Source organism: Talpa occidentalis, unplaced genomic scaffold (assembly GCF_014898055.3).
Source record: "Talpa occidentalis isolate TD23 unplaced genomic scaffold, MPIMG_talOcc4v2.1 talOcc4.12, whole genome shotgun sequence".
Lineage (NCBI taxonomy): Eukaryota > Metazoa > Chordata > Mammalia > Eulipotyphla > Talpidae > Talpa > Talpa occidentalis.
In genome coordinates this window covers 13,513,446-13,538,402 of record NW_023601212.1, presented here as the reverse complement: position 1 = coordinate 13,538,402, position 24,957 = coordinate 13,513,446, and the positions used below count along the sequence as shown (strand labels likewise).

Below are 24,957 nucleotides of genomic sequence, written 5' to 3'. Positions count from 1 at the left end.
TCCTGCTCATCTCTCCTCCCACGGTCTCAGTGTAGCTGTGCTCAGCAAGGTAGAGTGTCCCCTCAAGTGGCTACAGGTGGGTGGCAGCCGATGGACTCAGAGTGGTCCACAGACTGGCCAGCGAGCAAGGAGTTGGCTGGCATGGTCCTTTCACCCCCAAAGTTGAATGACCTGGAGCACTATGAAAAAATGAGGCCGTTGCCATCGAATGCAGAAGCTGCAGGGTGACAGAGTAAGGAGGCTCATCGTTCCTTTTGCCTGCCTATTAGGAAAGTCTTCAGCGCTCTGAAGACTGAAAGCCACGCACATGCCTGTATGCCAAGTCACTGCCAGGGATGGCCCTGGGCACTAGGAGGGTCTGCACCCTGTGGGTGTGAGCCAAACCCAAGGGAGTACAACATTAAATAGGAGGAAAAAGAAGTCGGAACAGGCTGAGAGAGAGATGACAAAAGAAAGAGAAAGGTTTTCAATTTTAGAATCCGTAGCTTTTTCTGGTGCTTGAACAAGGAGCGCCACACTTTCATTTTGCTTTGGGCCCCATGAATTATGTCACCGGCACTGTGTTCCTCCCCTGCCACGATGGTGCTTGTCACCAAAACTCATCATAAGGGCTTTGAGCCCAGAAGGGCCAGCCCCCACGAGGACAGGGTCCTCAGGTCTGTGGTGACAGGGGAAGCATCAGCATTCCATCCCCACCTTTAAGGCCTTCCCCAATTGGCCTCCCCTTCATGGGCTCACACAGCATCTGGCACCTTCCAGATCCTACCAGCCTTTCCTGATCTCCTGCCATGCTCACATTCTGCTTGCTCTTTTGTTGAGAGCCCCCCAATGGTGGGGTGGCCCTCCCTGCTCTGGGCCTCCATCTCCCTTCTAGCTCTTTCACTGAAGGTTGAGTCCTCTTCTCCCCTCTGTGCCCACTCCCCCTCTCTCACCTACACCTCTGGCAGGGGAGGAAGTCCAGATGCCACCCTCCCACAGCAGGTCCTATTTTCCATTTACAATGTAGTCAGTTGAGCAAATGTTTCTTGGATGCCCGTGCCAGGCGTGTGCTCTTCCCAGGCACACGCCCTAGACTCACATGCTGAACATGGAAGTTACTCATTTTCCTCCTGACTTTTCTATTTCTGGCGGTGACATCCTGAATCTTGCAACCATTCAGATCAGAAATATCACACTAGGCTTTTATTCTCCCCTTGCCCCAAACTCCAACCTTCAACAGAGCTCAAAATCTTGAAATTCATTTATTTAAAATGTGTCTCGCCTTTGTCAATTCTTATTGGCAGTGGCCTGGTTCCAACCGCTATCAGCTCAGGCCTCCACAAGGGCTTCCAACCAAACCCACAATCTTTAGTCTCTCCCTGCCGATATGTCACATATGTGGCTCTAAGGGTAAGTTTATTAACACTTGCTCTGCTCGTGATATTCTCCTTTGGGGGCACGCTATTCTGTGAGGGTGCACAGGCAGCTGTCAGCTGAAAGGTATTGTTTTGAACCATAATAGTCCTTAGCATTTCATCATCCACGCCTGTGGATTCACAAAATTCATTAAGATTAGAGTTAATTACTTTCCTCCCCATGATATTTGGGGGGGGGTTGTTTCTACTTTATTGTCCTCCTACCACTATTCCCTGTACTATCTTGTATCCCCCGGCCCTCCCTTGAACATCTTCACCCTCTGGTGATGTCCACTGGTTTTTGATAATTTTATGTTATCAACGGAACTGCCATGTAGATTTCCAGTATTTGTTTTTATCACTCTGACTTATTGTGCTGCACATAGTTCTCTCAAATCCCCTCCAGTTTGCTGAAAATGGTTGCATTTCATCCTTTCTCATGGCTATATAATACTCCACAGTGTTTATATACCACATTTTCTTGATTTCGTGGTCTGCCCATGCATATTTAGGCTGCTTCCATGTCTGAGCTATTATAAATAATGCTTCTATAAACATCACAGGAGTGTGGGTTTTTTTTTTTTTTTTTGGTATTAGTTTCATATTTTGTGGATATGTGACCAAGAAAGACTGCCGGGTCATACAGTATTTTCATTTTTACTTTAAGATAAATCCAGATTGTTTTCCAAATGGTTACAACAGTTTACATTTCCACCTGTAGTCTACAGGTTGCTTTGCCCCTGCTTCCTGTCCCACACCTGTGGGGAGTGTTCATGTCTTTTCACAGGTGTGAGGTGGCATCTCATTACAGTTTTAACCTGCATCTCTCTTACTAGAAGTGATGATTTGGCTTGTGGCCTTCTGCATATCCTCTGCAGTGAACTGAATTATCTGCTCATGTCTGCTGCTATTTGTTAATTTGGGTTATTTGTTTTTTCATAGTGGAATCATTGAGTTTTTCAGGTATCTTGGATATTAACCCCGTATCAGGTATACATTGTGTAAATACCTTCTAGTCAGCAGGATGCAACATCTGCGCTTGCAAGCGTCTAAGATACCACTCCAGCGTTCTACCATGGACCACTGCTACCCTCGTCCTCTAGTTCTCAGGGGGTAGACTCTGCACCCCACACATGGGATCTGTGCCCCCCCACCCCTCTAGTACAGTCCTCCGGTTCTAAAGTCCCCAGTGTGGACATGAGCCCTCGTTTTACAGCAACAGAGAAGCCCATCCCTCTTCTGGGTTTCAGCAGCTGCCCCCCGCCCCCTCTCAGGTTGTACTGCCTTGCAAGGCTCCAAAACAATTAAGTTGGAGTTTTTCCTACCTCCTTCTGCCTGTCATCCCTCTTGATACACAGTTATTCACTCGTCATCCAGGGACACTTGCCTTTATTTACAGGTAATTTGGTTGTAACTATGTGGAGGAAGTGAGATCAGAATCTTTACTCTTCTGCCACTTTCCAGAGTCCCTTCATTTGGTTGTAAATGTGGTGAAGTAAGCCCAGTGTCTTCACTTTAATGCCATCTTGCTGGACTCCCTGCATGACTTTTTATTGCTCAAAATAAGCCCTAATATGTCTGAAACACACAGAGACTTCCTTTGCCTAAGTAATTCTAATAATTTTTCTCACTCAGCATCTTTGTCATAAATGATTATACTACTACTTCTCTTTTGAAACCCTTATCTCTATTGTAACTTAACTGTGTAAGCAATGATTTAATGTTTTTCTTTCCTACTATATTATAAACTTCTAAGGGTAAAACTTGGGTTGGTCTTAGACAGCCCTCTCTCCTCATCTGATGTATATATAGTAGGCACTTAGTTCATCTATACAACAAATATTGACCATCATTTACTGAGCATCAGGTTCTTGGTCAAAGTGCTTCATTACATTAGCCAGTTGGATATTATTTCTATGCCATTGAAACTTAAGGTGTTAAAGGTTAGATAAGAAGCCATTCTGCATACAGGCTAAACAGATTGGTCCACTGTCTCAAAGACACCTTTCATTTCCTCCCCTCTGCTTTTCTGACTTTACCTCCACCTGCAATGTCTCTTCAACTTCCACCTACTGAGATCCTAGCTCCTTGCAAGATCCTGTGTTAAAAGGGTCCCCTGCAACCTTATCTGTATGTATTATACATATATGTATGTCTAATAGATTAGAATTTTGGTTCTGGAATCAGAAAATTTGGACTTGAATTCCCCTGTCAAGCTATTTGTGAGCAAGTTACTTAAGCTCAGTTTCCTCATTGACACTATGGAGATATGTAGCCCCACCTCATGAAGTTTAAATGAGATCAGGTCTTTGGAGGTTTAACTTGGAGCCTGATTTATGGAAGGGGTAAAGCAACTTTAGCTCTTCTCATTCTCCTTCTGTTTCTCCTGGTCCTCTCTCCTTCAAAATCTGCTCTGTGCCCAGTTCCTATTCCATGGATTCACACTTATCTTCCTTATCTGCTCACATCACCCTGAAACTCACCATCCCTCCTCACAACATTCTTATCAGTGACTATTTCAAATTGAATTCTACTAGCAACATCTGCAATCAGGCACTGGTAGAGAACTCCTCCTGGGCCATTTCTGCCCCTGTATACTTGCTGTATGACAGCCAAATGAATACACAGTTTTTAAATTCTCCTCTGCACCTGATATCTGTGAGTTCCTTTGCATTGGAACCCAGCTCCTGAAGTGCCAAACTCTCTGGTAGAATAACCAGTGAAAGCGGAGTATAAAGGCTGTGGAAGCTGGCTTTCAAGGTAAGGAGAGACCTATCGATACTGCACTACCATCGAGCTTAGTGGAGATTCCCATAGGGGAAGGTGTAATGGGAAAGGCACCCTGATATAACTGAGCACCTACTCTGGGGGGTAGATTGCAATCATCCCCACTTAGCCCCATCGAGTCTCTCATGAAAGGTTTTCTAGAAGTACCTATTTCCTTCATGGCTTCTCATTCTTCTGAAAAGTTATAAAAACCACCTCCACTTGATACCCTCCCAAGAGAATGATGAAGACTCATTGTCCGGTCACCTAGACCCTGGAGAAGAAAGACCACTTCCTCTCTTTGGACAATAATACTATGGTCATTAAGAAAAGAGTTTGACATTCAATTTCCCCAGACCCTTAAACTCTGCCCTTTGGTCAACCCAATAGCTGAAGGGCCAAGGATGAGCCCTGCATTGACATGGCAGGTGATGCAGCTGACTCACAAGGATGTGTACTGCAGATTGTTAGCTTCTCAAGGTATTATAAGGAATCTATAAGAAAAAATGCTTTTTAATGATAATCACTTGAAGCTCCAGAACCTGCTGTGTTGTTTCTGTGTATTTCCCAAGCACTTAGGATGTATGAAGGGTGTTATTTAAGGGAATAAATAACAACATTTATAAGCTTTTCCTGGAGAGTATGATCAGCTTTGTATAATCCCTTGAAACTGTGCTCAATATGGAGGCCCACGCTGGGGGCAGACCTCGTAGGGAGTCTGAGTGTGTGTCCTATTAGAGGCTGGCACTGATGGTGGGGTGATCTTACCTCCCAAGCTGCTTCTTGGTAACATTAAAAAAAAAAAACAGGCTAAAATTATCCCCCTTCAGACCTGTTGCTGGACTGAAATCTACTCTGCTTCCACCTCATCCACCAAAGTGGAATATATGAAGGTTTCTTTAATAATTAACCCTATAGAAAGATTTAAACCAACTAGCTTTCTTCCATGATGGAAGCTTCTGAAAGGCCCAGAAGTGATCAGAATTTGGATTGGAAGGAGTCTGAAGGAAACACTGAGAGTGCCAGCTGTGATGCACACAGGGAGGAGATGCTTCCATGGACGGAGGAAAAGCAAGAGGGGAGAGGGTGGAGGCAGGAGGCTACTGAAACCTTTTTTCCCAACCTCATGGCCTGTCCTCTGGATTCAGCCCTGACAGTTTCTTAACCCAAGGGTTCCTTCCTTTCCCCCCTAGCCCTGTCCTTTCCTCCAGCTTTAGTGATTTCTTGCCAACATCATTCTTTCACCAGTCTCCATCTGTTCCCTCCTCTGTGAGTATCCTTTCTTGTTAAAGGATTTGGACAACGGAGTTTGTAATATTATGCTCAGCACAGCATATAGGCATATTTGAGCATCTCAAAGAATCCTCAGGGCCACCAGGGGGCTGCTTATGAGAAACCAGGAGCCTTTAACCTTAAGAAAGAGGAATGAGGGCCTCCCCTGGTGGCGCGGTGGTTGAGCGCTGGGCTGCGAAACTACCCGCAGCCTCTGCAGTGCTGGTTCCATCCCTGGCCGCTGGCAAGGGTCCCACGTGGTACAACAGACCTCTCCTGCCACACCCGCTGCTCTCCTCAGCAGTGTATTTCGTCAGTCTGCCTGTTCTGTTCCCTGCTCTGGCGAATTCTCTCACCCTCCCATGCTTCTGACTGTACCCAGTGCTTGTATAAATAAATAAATCTTTAAAAAAAAAAAGAGAGAGGAATGAGAGGAGATGCCTCTCAGAATCAGAAAGAGAAATGCTGAGCACAAGCTTGCAGCTGTCCCCTGAAATCCATGACCAAACTCTAAGATAAAGTTGTGATGATGAAGAGGAGCATGAGACACAGCTTCTCCAGTGTCTGCCGCACTGGGCTTAGGCATTGGCAACACCACAGGAAGTTTCTACAGTGTGGGAGCTGGGGGCTACAATTGGGTGAGCAGCAGTTCTAGATGAAGGTTATGAGGGAAATGTCTGACCCACCCCAGAGGGGTCAACTAGTAGAACCAGTAAGACATGCGCTGTGGATTCCCACAACTAGTTAGGAGGTGTAAGATTTGGGTGGTGGTATTCCCTAAGAATGAGAGGGGGCAGAGGCAGGGAAATCCTGATGGGTGAGAGAAATTTTCTGTTCTTTTAAGTCTATTTGATCTAGCACCTCATGAAGGCTACTGTTTCCTTATTTATTCTCCATAGTTGGAAGAGGTATACTACAATCCCTCAGACAGTAACGCCACAATAATACTATCTAGTTCTATTAATAATTGCCTTGTGTATCTTAGGCCTCCATTATTTGGTGCATTAGGCCCTAAATCATAATGTAATATCCATCTTTTATTACCTTCTCTAATTGGGAGTCTGTTTTACCCTACATAAGTTTAGCTATTCCTGACTTTTAGGTCACTGTTTGCTTACAGGATTGTCTGCCAGCCTTTTAACTCTAAGTCTGTGCTTGTCTTTGGTGGTGAGATGAACGTCCTGTTAAAAGCAGAAGGTTGGACTTTGTTCTGTAACCCAGTCAGCCACTCCATATCTTTTAATTGGGGAATTCAAGCCATTTATATGGAAGGTGATTACTGAGCCATGAGTGCTTATTGCCAATTTGTTATGTGTTGTTTTTTACTTTGTCTTTTTATTTTTTGACACTTTCCTTTTATGTGTAGTTTAGATGCCATTTCCACTGTCTGGGGTGTTACTTATATTGATTCTTGTTTGAAGGTATTACTGAGGTTAGTGTATCATGGTCCAGTTTTTAAGGCTCTTTGGACAGTTGATATCAAGCATTCTGATGAGCCTGGTCTATACTCTCCTCCTCTACATTGTAGGGCTTGGACTGTTACCTCTGTTTGTTTTGTTGTTGCTTTACAATATCCTCTTCAGTACTGCTTTCAAGTCCTACTTAATATATTTTAATTTTTGCTATTCAGTGAAGTTCCTTTCTCTTCTGTCTTGAATGACAGTTTTGCAGAATAAAGTATTCTACCTGGAAATCTTTTTCTTAAAGTGCATTATACATTTCCTGCCAGCCCTTTTTTGCACATATGGTTTCCACTGAAAAATCTGCAGTGAAATAGCTGTTCGCTTTTAGGTTACTCTACTTTCTCTGTGTTTTTGATGCACTAGCATTGCCAGTGGTTTTTGACAGTGTGTTGCAATGTGTGTTGGTGTGTTTAGGTCTGACACCATTTTGTTTGGAACTCATTGGGCCACTTGGATTGTAACATCTGGTTCATGCCCATGATTGAGACTATTCTTTTCTATGCTTTTAAGTTTTCTTCTTCTGGAACCCCCATGATATGGATAGATTTCTCTTTCGGTTATCTCAATGTGCTCTTAAAGAGTTTACATTTTTTAAATTCATTTTTCTCTTCATGGTCCTATTTGTGTTTTCCATCGCCAAGCTTCCAAGCTGGCTAATTCTATTACTTACATTTGTCCACTGCTGAGGCACTCTATTGTATTTTTAATTTGCTTACAGTATGTTTTAGATCCATTAGCCTTTCTTGTACCAGTCTTTTTTTCTTAGTCTTTATTATGTTCCTGGTTTTTATTAAATTGGCAAGCTTGGTTATTAAACCCATTACCTTAAATTCCTGATCAGACATAGTCTGCAGTTTCATTGGTCTCTTTTTGCTCTGGCATTGTGATATGCTCTTCTGCCCCTTCATTTTTAGTTTCTATAGGTCCTAATAGAAAGTTTCCTTTTCTTTTTATCTGAATAAACTGTCTTTATACCTCTCCTATAAGAAGCTGCATATAATGCTAGGGTTTTTACCCAGGATTTCTAGATGTGTTATTTCACAGACAGGTGACTTGCACCTGTAATGGATAATAGGTTGGAAGAAACCAGAGCAGTAGGGCATGAAATGTCACCAGGTGGAAGGTTACCAGGTGACCTTTCATAGGGCCAAGCTACCTATAATGCTGTAGGTCCCAAACTTGTATGGTGGGGATCCACCACTTCTTGGCCAAAATAGCTCTCCTAGCCTCGCGCCAGCCTCATTACTGTGGCTGAGCAATAGATAAAGGGCTGAGTGGGCGAACAGCCTGGAATTGTTCTTTTTGTTTTTTGATTATGGAGATTTACCCTTGGCTTCCTGCTCCTGTTAAGATCTAGTTGCTTCAAACTCTGGTGAGCATGAGTTGTCTTGGTTTTGGCCCTGGGTAGTAAGATTAGTCAGGTGTTTTCACATCACAGCCTCTTCTGTGCTGGTTCACGGGTGATCCGATCTGGTTATGGCTGGTATGGGCTCCAGCAGTAAGCATTACTCTTCCTCCTCCTGTCATTCCCTGGTGATGCCAACTCTGCCCTTCCTTCTCCAGAGTAGTTAACATAGCAAAGGGGGGTCCACACAGCAGCCCCCCCACCATTCCCTCTCATGGGCTGTACTGTGCTGGTAGCACTCAAAACAGTTTAATGACATCATTCCCCCATGACTATTACCTACATCAAAAATGACTTCATCCGTTTCCTCTCAAGGGGTGTGGTGTTTACTTTGCTGTAATTTGGTTGAGTTTGTGGCGAGGACAAACCCTGGGTCTTCTCCCTCACCGCATTGCTGGAGTTTCACATTGCAATTTCATTGCTCTTCGTTCCTACAATTGTGGGTTGCATTTAAAAATGAAACTCTTCTCACTAGCGGGTGGTTTTTACATATCACGAAGATGATGTTGGTTGTTAGGGATCAGGTTTAAGTTTAGCCCAAGGCACATGTTGTCTAATTAGACACCATCAGCCTAAAGCCTTGCACTGTGGTTAGCAAACAAGGAAGAAAAGCATCTTTAGCTCAGTTAGGGTGGGCATTTTGCCTCTCACTGTTGGGACTCCCGCAGCTGAACCTTTTGGGGATGAGGTCAGCATAACCTTGTTCCTGCTGGATTCCCACCCCACTTCTGATTATTTTTGTGTACCTTTAAATATTCTGTTTGTCTTTTTTTCTGGGATGCAGTTAAGCTACTTGGACACAGATTAATGCCTTCTGGTTTTGGTTTTAAAATTTGTTAGATGGAAATGGAACAGCATTTAATTTAAAGATAGCTATTCCCCACTACTGAACAAGACTCTTCTGAATATTCAGCCGAGTGGCCCAAGAATTATGAGATTTTCCAGTGTGGCTGGTGGGTGGGAACAGGACCTGTTCTAGCCGGTGGGGCTCTGCTCTTCCTAATGCTTTGGGGAGCTCGATCTCACCACGTAGGTCCCGCTCAGCTAGCTCTCTGTCGAGTCAGTGGGGCCTCTAGGGAGGTCTCGCCACATGCTGCCTGTGGTGCTTCTGTACTCCAGCCACCTCCAGCTCCCAGACTCTCAGTTTCATCTCCTCAATCCGAGTTCTCCACTGGAGTCCTGGTGCTGTGGTTTGGGAAAACTCTTCAAAGCAGTAAACTGTGCTGGTCTTTGGACTCAACTCATTTTTTTTTCCCCATCAGAAATTTATGACTGCCCCCTCGTTATTTGATGGTTAGGGTCTGAAAAATAACTGTTCTAACAATTTTTCTAGTATTTTTAGTTGTTTCAGCAGGAAGGAAGTCCAATTAATAGTACTTTATCTTTGCTGGAAGCATTAGTCTCTCTGTTCCACTTTTAATAGGAAAAAAAAAAATTGTCTACTCAGATGAACTAACAATCTGTGATTGGGATGGATGAAATATAGCCCATTAGGATCAACTGCTTCAATTAAAAGGAATGAAAGGCATCTAGCTTCAGTCTCAAACTATAATGAGAGAAAAATCAAGTTGTGGCATGAATATAATGAGATGATCTCAAATAGGTAAAATTTAAGATCACCTAAAATAGTATTACTGATTACTATAGACTTATATATGTTCGGCAAATATGACACATTGAAAGGACAGATGTCAAAGGACTTCTGACGATAATCTGGGGAATACAACTGGACTTGGTGACAAAGGTTACTGTTTTGGTTTTCTTCAACAATAATAACAGATTTTAAAAACTGTGACAAAATTCCTTCTCTCTTGGGAAGTTCATTCTGCAAAACCCAAAAGTTCAGTTAACATAAACAAATGGAGTATGCTGCCACAGAAGAAGTATATTTGTTAGGTAGGATGGAGAGATTTACCTAGGAATTGGGAAACTGGTTAAAAATGTGCCACGGGCCTCGTTTTGAAGGAGCAATGGTATGGAACCCTGCTATTTAGTGTTGCAATATATGCAGATCAATAAAGGAGTAAATTAATATAAATGGCATTTTTATCAGTGATAAAATACTGCCCAATAATATTAATAGGGATTTTTAAAAGCTAGTTTTATAATTATGTCTGTTAATACACAGGACATGATTTTAACATCTGTGTACCTAATAACAGAACTTGAAAACATAAGAACCAAAAATGAATACAATTGTAGACAAACCTACAATTTTAATACCTCTGTCAATAATTGATAGAACAAGTAGTGAAAAAATGAAAGTACAATATACATTCCTTTAAGATGTACATGGGGCCTCCCTGGTGGTGCAGCAGGTTGAATGCAGTGCTGTGAAGCTGTCTGAAGCCTCCTCTACTCCCAGCAAGGCCAGGGAGAGACCCACATGGCGCACAGACTTCTCCTGTCGTGCCCGCTGCTCCCCTCAGTTTTCGGTCTGTCTGCCTGTTCTGCTCCTCACTGTCTCTGGTGAATCCTCTCATCCCCGCTCACCTCTGGCCTATACCCCAGCTATTGTATGTATAAAAAATAAATATTTAAGGGTCAAAATAAGGGGGATGGGAATTGCTTATGGGGGATGGGAATTGCTTAGGGAATATAACCCAGATGAAAATGCATACATTATGCAAAAATGAAAAAGATGTAAAAAATATATAAAATTAAAAAATAAATTGTGCCTCTATCAAAAAAAAAAAGATGTACATGGAAGATTTACCAAAACAGACTCTATTCTAGACCATTAAATAAGCTTCAGTATATTTAAAATGATTCAAGTAAACATCAAAACCATGATGTTGAGTTAGAGAGTAATCCAATTGCACTCTTTTGCTTGTGGCTGTCCAGTTTACCCAGCACCGCTTATTAAAGGAGCCTTCCCTTCTCCTTTGTTCCTTTGTCACAGATTATTATATGTTTGGGTTTATTTTGGGACTCTCAATTATGATCCATTGATCCTAAATCTATTTTTACTTCAATATTACATACACTGTTTTGGTCACTATAGCATTGTAGTGTAATTTGAACCCAGGGAGTGTGATATCTCCATTTTTTCCCTTAAGATTCCTTTGGTTATTTAGGATCTTTTGTGGTTTTATATAAATTTTATTATTCTATTTTTATGAAAAATGCCATTGGAATATTGATAGGGATTGCATTGTTTTAGGTAACATTTTGCCATTTAGAGTGTTAATTTTTCTAATCCATCAGCATGGACTCTTCCTATTTTTTAAACAATTTTGGTATGCTCACATTTATTAATTTTGTAGTATCTTTTGGCAAAGAGAAGTTTTAAATTTTATGGTCAAATTTAGCTGTCCTTAAAAAAAAGTATATTAAAAAAATTAATCTTCAAGCAAAGATCTTGAAAATAATCTGCCATGTTGTATGCTAATGGCCTTGAATTACATATTTTAAGTTACCTGCATATGTCCTTTATTTGGTATATTCCATTGTGTTAACTACATTTACTAAGTAATTCACTTACTCCTTACTTGCTAATCCCACATCTGTCATATATGCCAAATTCCCATATATGAATGAGGTTTTTAGAATCAGTTACCCTACTAAATGGGAGAAAATATTTTCATATCACACTCTCTGAAAAGAGGCTAACAGCAAGATCTACAAAGAATTTATACAACTGAACCATAAGAAAATAACCCTAACAAAAAAAACAGGCAGAATATCTGAATAGCCTCTTCTCTAAAGAAGACATTCAACTGGCCAATAGAGACATAAATAAAACTTCATCATTTTCATCAGGAAAATGCAAACCTAAACCACAGTGAAATACCACCTCACAACCACGAGAAACACCCATATCAAAAGACCAGAAACAACACATGCTGAAGTTGGAGAGGAAAAAGAACGCTTATTCTGAGTGAGAAGATAGACTGCTCTGGTCTCTGTCCCATATAAACCAGCATTTCTACCTGAAGAATCAACAACACTAGTTTGAAAGGATACCAATGCACTCCTATATTTAATACAGCCTATTTACAATAACAGTCAAGTTATGGAAACAACCTAAGTGCCCAATGACTGATGAATGGATAAAGGAGACAGAACAAACCTAGAAATCTTACTGCAGAATTGAGGATTCCAGAAGGGGAGCGTGAGAGTGGGCAATAGACTATGGTCAGGGATTTGGGGTGCTCTGGTAGTGGACGTGTGTGGCAACATACACTGAAGTGGTGTGAACCTGTACCCCTAAATCATACACAGTGCTATTAATTTTATTGAAGTGATTTCTTCAAAAATCTATTTTCTAAGGAACTTAAAAAGCTTTCCAATATATTTTTTGGCTTGTTCTAGAGACTGCTGACTTAATTTTAAAGCTAGAATCTGCTTATTATAAAACTTAATATGTAAAGTTCCGGCGCCTCCACGAGCGCCGGGGTGCCCCGAGGCAGTGTGTGGCCGACTCTGGCCAGGAGACTCCCGGACCCCGGCAGCTGCCTCTGTCCTCTGTGCTGGACCCCAGCGCCCCTGCCAGCGCCGCTCCCGAGCCCTCGTGCGTCTGTGAGAGCAGCGACAATGGACGAATCTCTGGTCACAACCTCAGGAGATTTTTTAAGCGTGATATGAAACCACTGCCATCCATGGAGGGCCTGGAAAGATCTTAGAATATTGTCATATGTCCTTGGGCAGCTTCTAGGAGCAAGGAAGGCAAACAGAATGTATACTGATGGGAGAAGAGACGGTGGTACTAGAAGACACTTATGAGCTAAGAAATATCTGGAGGATATGGAGAGAGAAATCACTGCACCTTCCAAGATGATTCTGAACAACCACTCAAGCTATTCTTTAATGCCCAGAAATGTATGGCTTCTTCTACTTAATCCATTTCTTCTATACAACGTGAAGAAAACAAGTGCAAAGGATAGACTAAGGTCATGGACTACAGGTGCTTTGCTGGTTTCTAGGTTCCTGCTATGAGTGAGACCATCCAGTGTTTTTCATCTTCTTTCTGGCTTGTTTCGCTGAGCATGATCCCTTCCAGCTCCATCCATGTTGCTGCAAACTGCATGAGTTTATCTTTTTTGAATGCTGAGTAATATTCCATGGTATATATGTGCCACATCTTCTTGATCCAGTCATCTATTTTTGGGCATTTGGGCTGTTTCCAAGGCTTAGCTCTTGTGAATGGTGCTGCTGTAAACATAGGGGTGCAGGTGCTCTTTGGAGTTGATGTTTCTGTGTCCTTTGGGTGGATACCTAGGAGTGGAATCGCTGGATCCTATGGAAGCTCTATGTTTAGTGGGTCCGGAGATCTCCACGCAGCTCTCCATGGTGGTTGGACCGGTTTGCACTCCCAGCAGCAGTGCGGGAGAGTTCCTTTTTCTCCGCATCCTCGCCAACATTTGTTGTTGCTAGTTTTTTTGATGCGTGCTATTCTCGCTGGTGTGAGATGGGGTCTCATGGCAGTTTTGGTTTGCATTTCCCTGATTGCAGGTGATGTTGAACATTTTTTCGTGTGCCTGTTGGCCGTTTGCATTTCCTCTTTGGAGAGGTTTCTTTTTGGCTCTTCTGCCCATTTTGTGACTGGATTATTTGCTTTGTTTTTTTGAGTCTCTTCAGCTCGCTAAGAGCATTCATTATTCTATGAGGACATCAGAAGTCTGAATACTTAAATGTCTAGAAACTTCTAAATATTGATTTTACACATGATCATCACCAAGGAAATCTTTCAGCATCAGTACAATCCTGATTGCTTTCTGAACTGTGTAGGTTTTTCTTCTGATTCATCAATGAAAAATTCTTGTTTTAGACTTGAAAAATCCCCATACTTTGCCCCCTCTTGTCACCGATGAAGACAGGGAGGTGCTGCTGAAAGCCATCTTCCCTCGGCGCCCACGGGCCCTAGGAGGAGACAGTGATGATCACTGAGGGAAGGGAAGGGCAGCCGTAGTCTCTTCTGACTTGCTGGAGAAGCAGCTGTCAGTAGTTCTCCTGAAGCCGCCTAATAAAGGTTAAAGGCTCCATTTAACTAAGCCCCTAGCGGGGCCTCCAGGATGGCCTAGGGGTTAGGCTCAGCGCTCTCACCGCTGCGGCCTGAGTTCGAGCCCCGGCCAGGGGGCTACCCGCAAGGAGCGTGGGAGTTAGCCCCCAGAAGGGGGCATGGAGCTAGAGCGCATGTGGTGCAGCAGAAGGTCTCTTCTCTCTGTGCCTGCTGCTCCGCTATGCTCTGTGCTTCAGATCTCCCCCCGCCCCCTCCTCCTCCCCCGCCCCGCCCGCCCCTCCTCCCTCGCCCCTCCCCCGCCCCGCCCTTCCACAAGTCTTCCTAATAAAATGTGACACCTAGATACTCCGGAGTGCAATGCCACGTCAACACCCTCCGTATGTAAAGCATCTATTACCCCGTAGTACCTTGAGTTTTTGGCATTTGAAATCATCAACTACACCATTTGTTCTTTCCCTATACTAATGACTGTTTTGTTCTTTAACTCAGCCTTAGTATGTTTATGATTTGTATGGGATTAAGTGAGTTCTCAATGAAAAAAAAAAATAACTTAATATGTAGCATATTTGTTTTTAAAGGGCCGTTTGTTCCTTTAAACACTCTGACACTATCTGTCATAGTTGATTTTACCAACCACCTTCCCTGTGACATTCCCTGTGAATGATTCCCTGTGACATCCCTTCTATCTCAAACTCAGCTGATAAAAGGAATGGGTTTCTCTTAAAATTGGGAACATTGTTAAAGGTATATATTATAGTTTAAAGTAAGTTTATGACACTCAAGCAGATTAATCTTCAAACACATAGTTGTAGTAAGTCATAAGACTAGAGTCGATATGATCTTTTATATAATCTCTAAAAACGAAATTTTCTGTTAGCAATTCCAAGCCTTACATCTTGTTTTATTTTGTCTTACTGCATTATGATTATCAGTACAATGCTGAATAGTGGATATCCTGACTTAAATGAGAACATTTTTTAAAAATTTCATAGGTATCTATATTGCTATAGGCTTTGGGCAGATACCATTCATTGGATTAAGAGTTTGCTAAAAAAAAAAAAAAATTATTATTTATTTTGAACTTTAAATAATGCTCCTTTTTCTGCAGTTGTTGGGATGATTATATGTTTTTACTCTTCTAATCTATTAATACAAATTTTACTGATAGATTGATGTTGACAGTTTTGAATTTCTGGAATAAGCTATATTTGATCAGCAGTTTTTACTAAAAAATAGACTACTGAATTCAAGTTATTAATGTTATTTTTAGAAATTTTACATGTATGTTTTTGATTAAAATTGGCCTATAATTTTCTTTTCTGGTGCCATGGTTGTCAGTTTAGATGTCAAGATTATACTAGTCTTCTAAACCTAGTTAAACACTCTTTCCTCTAGTCTCTGGAAGAATATAAGTCAAGAATTATCTCTTTTTATCTACCAGAACCTAACCCAGCAATGTGACCCTGGCATCTAATTGACTATTGCAGTAACATATGATTTTAAATATTTATCCCATGGTTTCTCTCTACTTTTTATAAATCTTTTGCAATTCGCTCACCATTAGATGAAGTTGTGAAGTCTTTTCTCCAAGGAGATCAGATCAGACTAGTTGATATAAACTGTTGCACTGTTCTCCTTCAAGACTGCAGTTCAAATATCCTTTTCTGTGCAAAGAAAAAACAAATTCTCATTTTTAACCTTAATATGTCTTATATAAATTGGTATTCCCCTTATCCCCAAGCAGTTTTGGTCCCTTTTCTTTTTATTCATATAATGTTCTGCATATAACCTATTTGCAGCCTTGATTTGTAAATATTTGAGGGATTACAAATCAGATCCTCTTCTTTTGTGCTGGGTCAGGTATGTATTTCCACTTTGGAGACTAGTTGAGACAGACTTCTGGGAAAGAACTCATGGTGTCCCCTCCTGAGGTTTAGATCACTGAAAAACCACCACTACCAGATTCCTTTTGTTCAGTTCAATGAATACTAGAAGTCTACAACGCTACCTGCGATTCCTGATCCTGTAACTTTGTACATGTGTCTTCCACTGATCCATGAAAGCTTTAAGGGTAGAGACCTTAAAGGAGATGAGTAAGTAATGCCTTACAGACTGGTTCTGTGCAACTATTTTCTACTTCTTATGAGTTCTATGCCCTGGCTCCATTTCACAGGGTTGTAGAGAACTGCAAATGGGACCTATTCAGGCTGTGTGGTGGTAAAGCAGCCAGGTCACTGACAAAGAAGACTCTTTGGCACCCTGAGTTGGAGCTGGGTGGCACAGGGATCCCTCCCCATACACATACTCAGTTCTATATCCAGGGTCTACTTTGGATGGCTTGGGTTTGAACTCTGTTGTGAAAGGGGATAAGCTGCTTTTCTTGTATGTTCTTTGGTCAATGAGAACATGAAAGAAAGAGGTCACAGAAAGTCTTGAAATGTTTATAGACTTTCAAAAGACCAAAGATGCTCTCTTCAGGGTAAAACAGCTAATCTATAGAGGCATTTTACAACCTGGAGGCCAACTGGGAGAAGAACCAGTAGGAAGTAGAAAAAACTAAAATTGAATTTAAAAGGTCACTCTTAACTGGTAAGATTGCTTTGGGTCACTTCTACTGAAAAGGTAGTTGATCTGAAGCCCTGGAAGTAGGGTCCTTAGGAGCCAGAAATGAACATCTTCAGGATGCATGGACCAGGCAAGACCCATGAAGGCCAGACTAGAGACTCTTGAGAAGAAAACCTACTGGCAGAGGACATGTGCACACCACAGACTTTAAAGCAGGGTACAACACTGGAGAAGGGGTTGCAGAGTCAGCATAGAGAACAAAAGGTTTACCACTGGAGAGATTTAGGAGCGAGGGTGCAGAGTGATGATTACTCCCAGTCTACAACTGGAGCCTGAACCAGCCAGGAGAGCCACATCTGATCGCTTGTGCCTTCTCATAGGAGAGGCTACTATTTTCAGCCTAAGTCTGTGATATGAGCAATGCCTGACTTATCTCTACCCAAAATGGAAACAAGTGAATCATCTAACTAGAGTTGGAAGAACCAGGACCTGAACAACAAGAGCAAACTCCCCAGGGTAAGGTTCCATACTCAAAAAGCAAAGAACAGTTATGGATTGTAGCCCTTTATTACTACAGTCCCTTCCCAGTGCTGCATCTGTTGCTCAGTCATAGCCCAGAGTTGGAAGTTGGCATGAGACTGTGCAAGACTTTGGATGAGAAGTTGGCTTAGGGGAGGGGGTCACTGTGGAGCAGGACCACACAGCTCAGTACCTACAGACCACAGGAACACCTGACCACTAGAGCTCACATGAAGCCACATGTCAGCACCCTACTGGTTACTTCTACCTTTCCTTTTACCAGCACCAGTTCCCTACACATATGCATAGGTACAAAGGCAGTGGTCTTTTTTTGTAGCAACATGGATGGCGCTGGAAGGGATCATCCTCAGCGAAATAAGCCAGAAAGAAAAAGAAAAATACCAGATGGTCTCACTTATAGCAGGAATCTAGAAAACTTAAATAAGGGACCTGGAAAATGAATAACTATAAGAAAGTGAAAATCAAAACCAACAAAAACTATGAACCAGAGACACTCTATGAGGGGTGGGGGGCGGGAGGGGAGGGATTGGGGTCAAAATAAGGGGGTTGCAATTGTATGGGGAATATAAAAATAAAATTTATAAAAATTAAAAATATATTTTTTTTACCCAGGATCTAAGATTATATACAGATTTTTAAAGTAAATTTATTAAAATAGGGAAACTATTACAGCCCATAAACAATGAAAATGAAAAGAAAGATAAACATATCACAAATGTTGGAGAAAAGAGAGAAATTGCCATCCTACATAACTGCAGAACATACCTGTACATGAGTTTAAGGTAACAGTTATAACTACGCTTGCCAAATTAAGAAAACAGAGGATCAAAAACAATAACACAACAAAGAATGGAAAAATGAGAGTGTTACAGTTAAAACTGATGGATCAAAAAGAAATACTCTAAGTTAAAATATACGATAGACGCCTGAACAGTAGCCAAATGCAATCAGTGGAGAGAATTAGCAAGTTTGAAAGCACAGTGGCAAAGAAAAGCCAAGAGAAAAAGACTTCAACAAATAAAAATAGTGTAAGAGTTCTTCAGGAATAACCTAATGGGAAACAATATCTATCACATAGGGATTGCAGAATAAGAGCAAAGCACAGAAAATTAACGAAAAAAATTGGTGATAACCATCCCAACCTGGGAAATGAACCAGACATCCTGGTCCCAGAGGCCCAGAGTTCCAAACAAAATAAGAGTGACACACTCCAGACACATTATAATTAAACTGTTGAAAACCAATGACAAAGACAGAACATTAAAAGCATCATGAAAAAAAAATGTAGTCCCCTGCAAGGAGCACCCAGTAGACTGTCCGTGAACATTTCACTGGAAACTTTAACCTTACAGGGGATAAGAGACTGGCAGCAGATGTTTAAATTAATCAAAGAGAAATATTTCCAGCTAGAGTCTTTTATCCTGCAAGACTACCATTCAAGACAGAAGGAAGTTGCTTCACTAAAGTATTAAGTAAAAGAAGGCGTGAGCTCCCAGTCAGACTGACGGAGCACCAAAAGAGCGGTTGTAGGACAGTAAGGGCAGCTCCCCTGACCACCTCCAGTCACAGGCATTTTTCACAAAACTTTTCTCTTAGCAAAGCAGCAACAGCAGCTTTCTGGCCACCTGTACCTATGCAGGTGCCTCTCTTTTTCCCAACAAACCTGTCCTTTTAAAATGTAAAAGCCAAAGGACAACCAGAAAACACATCTAGAGGAACAGACAGCTAAACTGTACAGCATGGAGGAAAGAGAGTGAAAATGTGACTCATCAGAATGCATATGAGGTCAAACCATTCAGTGGGTCATAAAAATAACCCATCATATGCCAACATCAGCAGAGCCTTCAAATAAAAGTCAACAAAAGTGACAGAAGCAATGGAAATAGACCTAAACATAACAAAACGGCAATAAACACTGATGTCTCCATAATCACCTTAAATGTTACTTGAATTCACCAATCAAGGGACACCAATCAAGTGAATTCAACAAGATAGTGATTGAGTGGATTTCAAACCCAGATCCAACCTTGTGTTTACAGGAAACTCGCCCAGCACCAAAGTAAAGCACAGACTCGGAATTAAAGGTTGAAGGCAATTCTGCAAGCAAAGGGCCATTTTAAAAAGTTAGGAAGAGCTATATTGCATCAGATAAAATAGATTTCCAATTTTAACAAACACAAGTAGAGAGGGACTTTATATTATGATTAAGAGTCTAAGACAACAAGAAGAAATAACAGTTACATGCATCTGCACTAAATTAAGTAACACAAAGGTACAGTAAACAATAATAGAATTACAGATAAAAGAAGACATAAAGAAATGGAAATGTATCCCACTGAGGATATAACATGGAGGGATAAACAATGCCAGAAAATGAATAAAAAATATTGAAGCTCATATATGGAGCCGTACTGTAGCCTTGAATAGTTACAGTAATCCTGAAGGGAAAGAGTGAAATGGTGACATCATTTACTCAAAATATTGATTCTCTACCGTGTTTACTGCAGCATCATTTACAACATTGTGGCAAGGAAACAACCTTAGTGCCCACTGACAGGACTGGATTATAGAGATGCCTTTTATCCACGCAATGGAATATTAGTCAGCCATAAAGATAAAATGTTGCCATGTATAACAATATGAAAAGAGTCCATGGGAATTACATGTAGTAAGTTAAGAATGACAAAGATGTTTATACAGTGGCTGGCTCAACAAAACACTTACAATACTAATAAATGAAGTGAGGTCTCTGAGGTTAAGAAGCAGACACATAAACACACACTTCTCCTGTGTCCAAAATCCCTAATTCAAAGTGACATGCTATAAAATATTTTCCTATAGAAATGAAGTCCAAGAGGAGGGGATTTAGCGGTTCGAGAACCTCAATTCTGCCATTTGAGTCTCTTCCATCTTCAGTCTGTCAGTCATCTCCCACCAGCTTCTCTCATGGTCACAAATAGTTATAGAAGTTCTGGTATCACATCAGAAAAGTCAACACGTAAAGGAAAAAGATCTCTTCCTAGATCTTTCCTCTAAGAGAAAACCTTACCCAGAAGCCCTCCAGCAGACTTCCTCTCCAGTCTTCCTGGCCATTGTTGTATCATGTGCTCATGACTAAACCTACTCACGTGCATAGTTATATTATTACAAATAATGTGGGAGGTGAGAGCACCACGATGGGCCGAGAACAATCAGGACTGGGTCTGAGTGTGGGGCAAGCCTCCCTGGGCGCAGATTACTGAATGGAAATAAGAATAAAATCAGGATGAGGAAGGGGATGAGATAGGAAATGAATATAAGCAGCGAGGTGACTGATAGGAGCTTCTGCCTCTGATTTCTCCTAAATAAGGTCTCTCAACCTGGGTTCACACTAGAAAGGGATCGATATTTGCTCTGGTGGTATTTAGAATAAGCCAGAAATAGCCACAGGAGAGTGAAGCAGGTGCTCCAGCAAAGGCAAAGATCAATATGGGGCTGCCCATGGATACTGGCGCATTTCCTCCAGGGCCATTTCTTCTGCTGCCTCTATCTCCCTTGCAAAATCTAACTTAATAAAGCCGGAAGCAACTAGCTTTACAACTGCTGTCGTGGGCGCTTTGGCTCTCTTCAAATAGCAGGATTAACAGGAACCTCAGGAAACCACCCCTACAAGGAGCTATTAGCCAAAAACACTGACAGCTAGATGGCTGGAGCGAGTCCACCAGAACGGATTCCTCCAGTGGTGAGGGGACTGGATACCACTGTACATACCTGGGCTCACTGACATCTTTAAGCAATGTTGACCTCAGGAGCAGGGAAATAATTTGCTCCTACTCCATAGAAACATTTTGCATATGCAGCCAACCCAGAGGCCAGTAGGAAACAGAGGCTGAACTTGAACTCAAAATCTCTCCTCACTGATTAAGATTGCTTTGGACCACTTCTACTTCAAAGGCAACATCATGGTCATCAACAGAGAACTCAGTAGAAATGCAACTTGTGAAGCTGTACCCCATACCTACTGAATCTCTGGACGAGAGGCCCATGAACCTGTGTTTTAACAAGCTCTCTGGAAATTTCAAGTTTAAGAGGTATAGCTTTAGATCCTGTTGTCCCTGTGGCTTTTCCTAGAACGCTGGTAGAACTTGAGAGGGTTGGGGGTAAGAAGGGCAATGGTAAGTCTCAGACATGGTCTTTAGAAGAAGATGATTAGCTGGTCACAAAAAAAAAAAAAAAAAAAAAAAAAATGAAGACAGATGTGAAAAAGACCAGTAACTTAGCCTGGATATTTGCTATCCCAGAGGTAGCCATCATGTATGAGTGATCCTGTGCTCATTACAGGGGAAGACTTTGATGAAGGGAAGGACACATGATCGGGGCCTATCTTGGCTTTATCACTCATGCAATGTCATCTCAAACCCATCTGCTCCTCTACTTCTTACTGGTAAGTTGCGGGTGATCACCTTTACCCTTCTCCTGTTTTATACCTTGCAACACTGACAGTGGCTGGAATAAGCGGGCTACTGGATGAATACAAATGATGGTTGGATATTAGAAGTATTTGGGGTCTTCATTTAGAAGTTTGGTAATATTTTTGTTACCAGAAATCTGGGCTCGTGACACATGGTGTAAACGCCAATGCTGGAAAGTATTAAAAATATAGCTTGGGAATCAAAAAGCAGAGTTTTCATCTGGGCTCCATCACTGATGTAATGTGACCTCAACATCAAAAGCAACAACAGAACCCTCTGAAACCTATCTGGTCCTCCATTTCTTCAATAAGAATATCATGCAATTGTGTACACAGAGGTTAAGAGACTGATCTAAGGTCGTAAAATTCATTTGCTGCAGCACTAGACCTAATTTCTTGGGCCACTGCTAGGTTTGCTTGCGACTCATTATTTATTTAATTAAACAAATGGGCACTAAAGTGCCTACTGTGATCAAGCCTCCGAAGAAAAAAGCAACAAACACTATGCTCTAGAGAAAACTGAAGCTGGGAGAATTAGGTTGAAGCAGACTCCAGAATCCTCATTACCCATGCCCAGTCATCCCTGTGACCCAGCTGCCTTCCTCACCTGGCTGTGAGCATGCTGGTCGCCCAGCTGCCGTTATTGTGCCTACCTTTGTTAGAAAACTCTTAAGAGAAATCAGTCCCCAAGAACAATCACCCACACCTTGATTTACCTAAAGTCTCTTAGTCCCAGACTCAGGAGACAGAGTTAGACCACGAGTAGGTCTAAAGGACAGAGCTCCCAATGAATGTTCTTTATTGCTGTTTTCGGTCTTTCTTGACCTTCAGTGACAGAATCTTATATTTTGAAGTCCAGATAATTGGAAATAAAATGAAATTGCCAATGTTCAGAGTTCGTCACTTCTCTGAGCAGTGGATAAACTCAGAATTGTACTATATAGCTAATACTCAGCATTAACAGGCAAGATAGAAAGTCTGCTCCAAATCCCTGCTCCTTTGCTGCCCTATCTGGGGCAAGAGATGGTAGCAATTTAACAAGTACAGGGGCGTTAATCATGCATTGAAATCGCTCACCATGGAAGGACAAGGATTTTCTAAAAGAATGGGAAAAAAAAAAACCACCCAGCACTAGGCATTTTAGGAGTCGGTGTTCATGTTTAAATGTTAAACATTTACATTTTACAGCAAAGTGACATTTTGAAAGAGGTTATATTGGCCATTTGCAGCCGTTACTCGCTGCTGGCCATGGACTTGGGGCTGGAGCTGGGCGATGAATCAAAGACACCCTTTGTGTCATGTCACTAAGCAACTCCCTCCTCTTCTGTCGTTCACAGAGCCTGGGCTGGGCATGCAGCCTGTGTCATCCACATGGTGGATTTACAGGTCTCAATTTATGCCAGCCAAAGTTTTTTGAAGAAAAGGCAGCTGGGGCTGGGCTGTGGCCATGTCTCAATTATGTGCTGGGAGTAAAACATGGAGAAAGCGAGGATCGGCATACATGAAGGAGGTAAGACCTGGTCTTTATTACCAGCTCCCTAATTGATTGTCCAGAACAATGCTTCAGTCTCCAATAGGCTAATATATGGCATGTATGTTGGCAGGACTCCCAATGCTACCCAAAGCAGACATTACCAATTGATCACAGTGTTCTTTCCTGCTGAGCCACACAAGGCCTCAGAAGTATACTTGATGCACATTCCAGGCAGCCACTATGGTCAGCTGGAATATGAGATGGACCCTTTTCAATCCCTGACTCAGCCTATGTGCCAAAGTCTATTTCCCACCTCTGTCCTTTCACAGTAAGATTGGAAGCTTCAGGAATTCTCCATATGCAGCTATCTCTGATAACAGTAATCATTGTAATAATCATTGTAAAGGAAGCCCATAACTGCTTCTTATGGGCTGAGCACTTTACATGTATAAAATCATTTAATTCTCATAATAATGTGATCAAATATTTTGTCAGTTACTGAACACCTACCATGTATGGGGGACCACATTTTATGCTCCAATCTACATGTTTCCATTTCACCATGAACTGATAACTAAAGTTCCAGGACTGTCAGGCAGGCACCTCTGGTCCTACCTAGTCTAGGCCAGGAAAAGTTGTCTTTGGACAAGCAAAATGGAGCCAAAAAGGTGAGCATGGACTTAGGTTATAAAGGTTGTCATCCAGAACAGTCTTTAGTTGTTTTAGACATCACCTTGGCGGGGGTCACATATTTGGCTGGGTTATGTCATATGTTCACATTGCCAGGCTAATTTCAAAATCTTTTTGTAAAATAAACATTTTTCCTAACTCACGTGTATATAAAAACAATATATGCAAAAGATAAGTTTGCAGCAGCTTTGTTGAACAAAGTGGGGGTCCTGAAGTTCATTCTATCCTCCTACCCCAAGGTGTGCCCCATCCTGGTCTCCCCCATATCACATCAGCCCCAGGGACACCTCTGGAGAACATCAGGGCTCTGGGGGCACAGGCTGGAAATCATCAAACAGAAATGACCTACTAGGATTGAGGGTCTCTGACTCTGTGGTCCCCAAGACCTGGAACCTGGGGGATGCTCAGTGTGGGGCATCTGTTACTAAGGTGAATTGGGGTTTACCCGCTTCTCAGGCTGCAGGTAGCCCAGTCTGTCCACAGCCCTTCTGCCTGCACTTCCCAAGTGGGCAGCAAACTTTCTTTGGTCCCATCTGCTCTCTCCCTGTGGTTCCACCTTGCAGCTCCCCCCTTCCCCATAGAAGTCTTACACCATTCTCAGTTTCTTTCATAGTCATGAGGCTTCTTCCTCATCCCCAGGCTGTCCTCTGTCACCCAGAGGCTTTCTGTTTCTCCTTGATACACTTACTTGAGCGCATAGATTCAGATGCTCCTCTAACCCGAGAGCTGGGTGATGGTGACTGTTTGTAATCAAGGGAGGCACCAGCAAGCCCAGCACAGGGGCGTAGGGGAGGCTACCCCATGTGAGTCTAGAAAGCAAGGCATACTGGTCCCATCCCACAGGCAGGGCACAGTACGGAGCTCAGGTTCTTGCTCTAGAGAGAAAAAAATCTGCTTCTCTAAAGTTCTGATTTCTAAACCAGAGGCCCCACGGATCACACATGAATCAGAATTAAGTGGGCCATGCAGTTATTTG

At 42.1% G+C, this 24,957-nt stretch overlaps 2 long non-coding RNA genes across 6 annotated transcripts in view; one reads left to right on the top strand and one right to left on the bottom strand.

The window, feature by feature from the left end:
- The window catches only part of LOC119240680 (uncharacterized), a 247,840-nt gene that overhangs the window by 6,650 nt on the left and 216,233 nt on the right, over positions 1-24,957 (bottom strand). For all 3 annotated transcript variants that reach the window (XR_008551016.1, XR_008551017.1, XR_008551018.1), the window contains one exon: positions 15,821-15,926. This is a non-coding gene — a long non-coding RNA (uncharacterized LOC119240680). The remainder of the gene's footprint in view (positions 1-15,820; positions 15,927-24,957) is intronic.
- LOC119240679 (uncharacterized) overlaps positions 1-24,957 on the top strand; it is a 170,546-nt gene that overhangs the window by 142,596 nt on the left and 2,993 nt on the right. For all 3 annotated transcript variants that reach the window (XR_008551019.1, XR_005124162.2, XR_008551020.1), the window contains exons 3-4: positions 21,688-21,790; positions 23,155-23,327. This is a non-coding gene — a long non-coding RNA (uncharacterized LOC119240679). The remainder of the gene's footprint in view (positions 1-21,687; positions 21,791-23,154; positions 23,328-24,957) is intronic.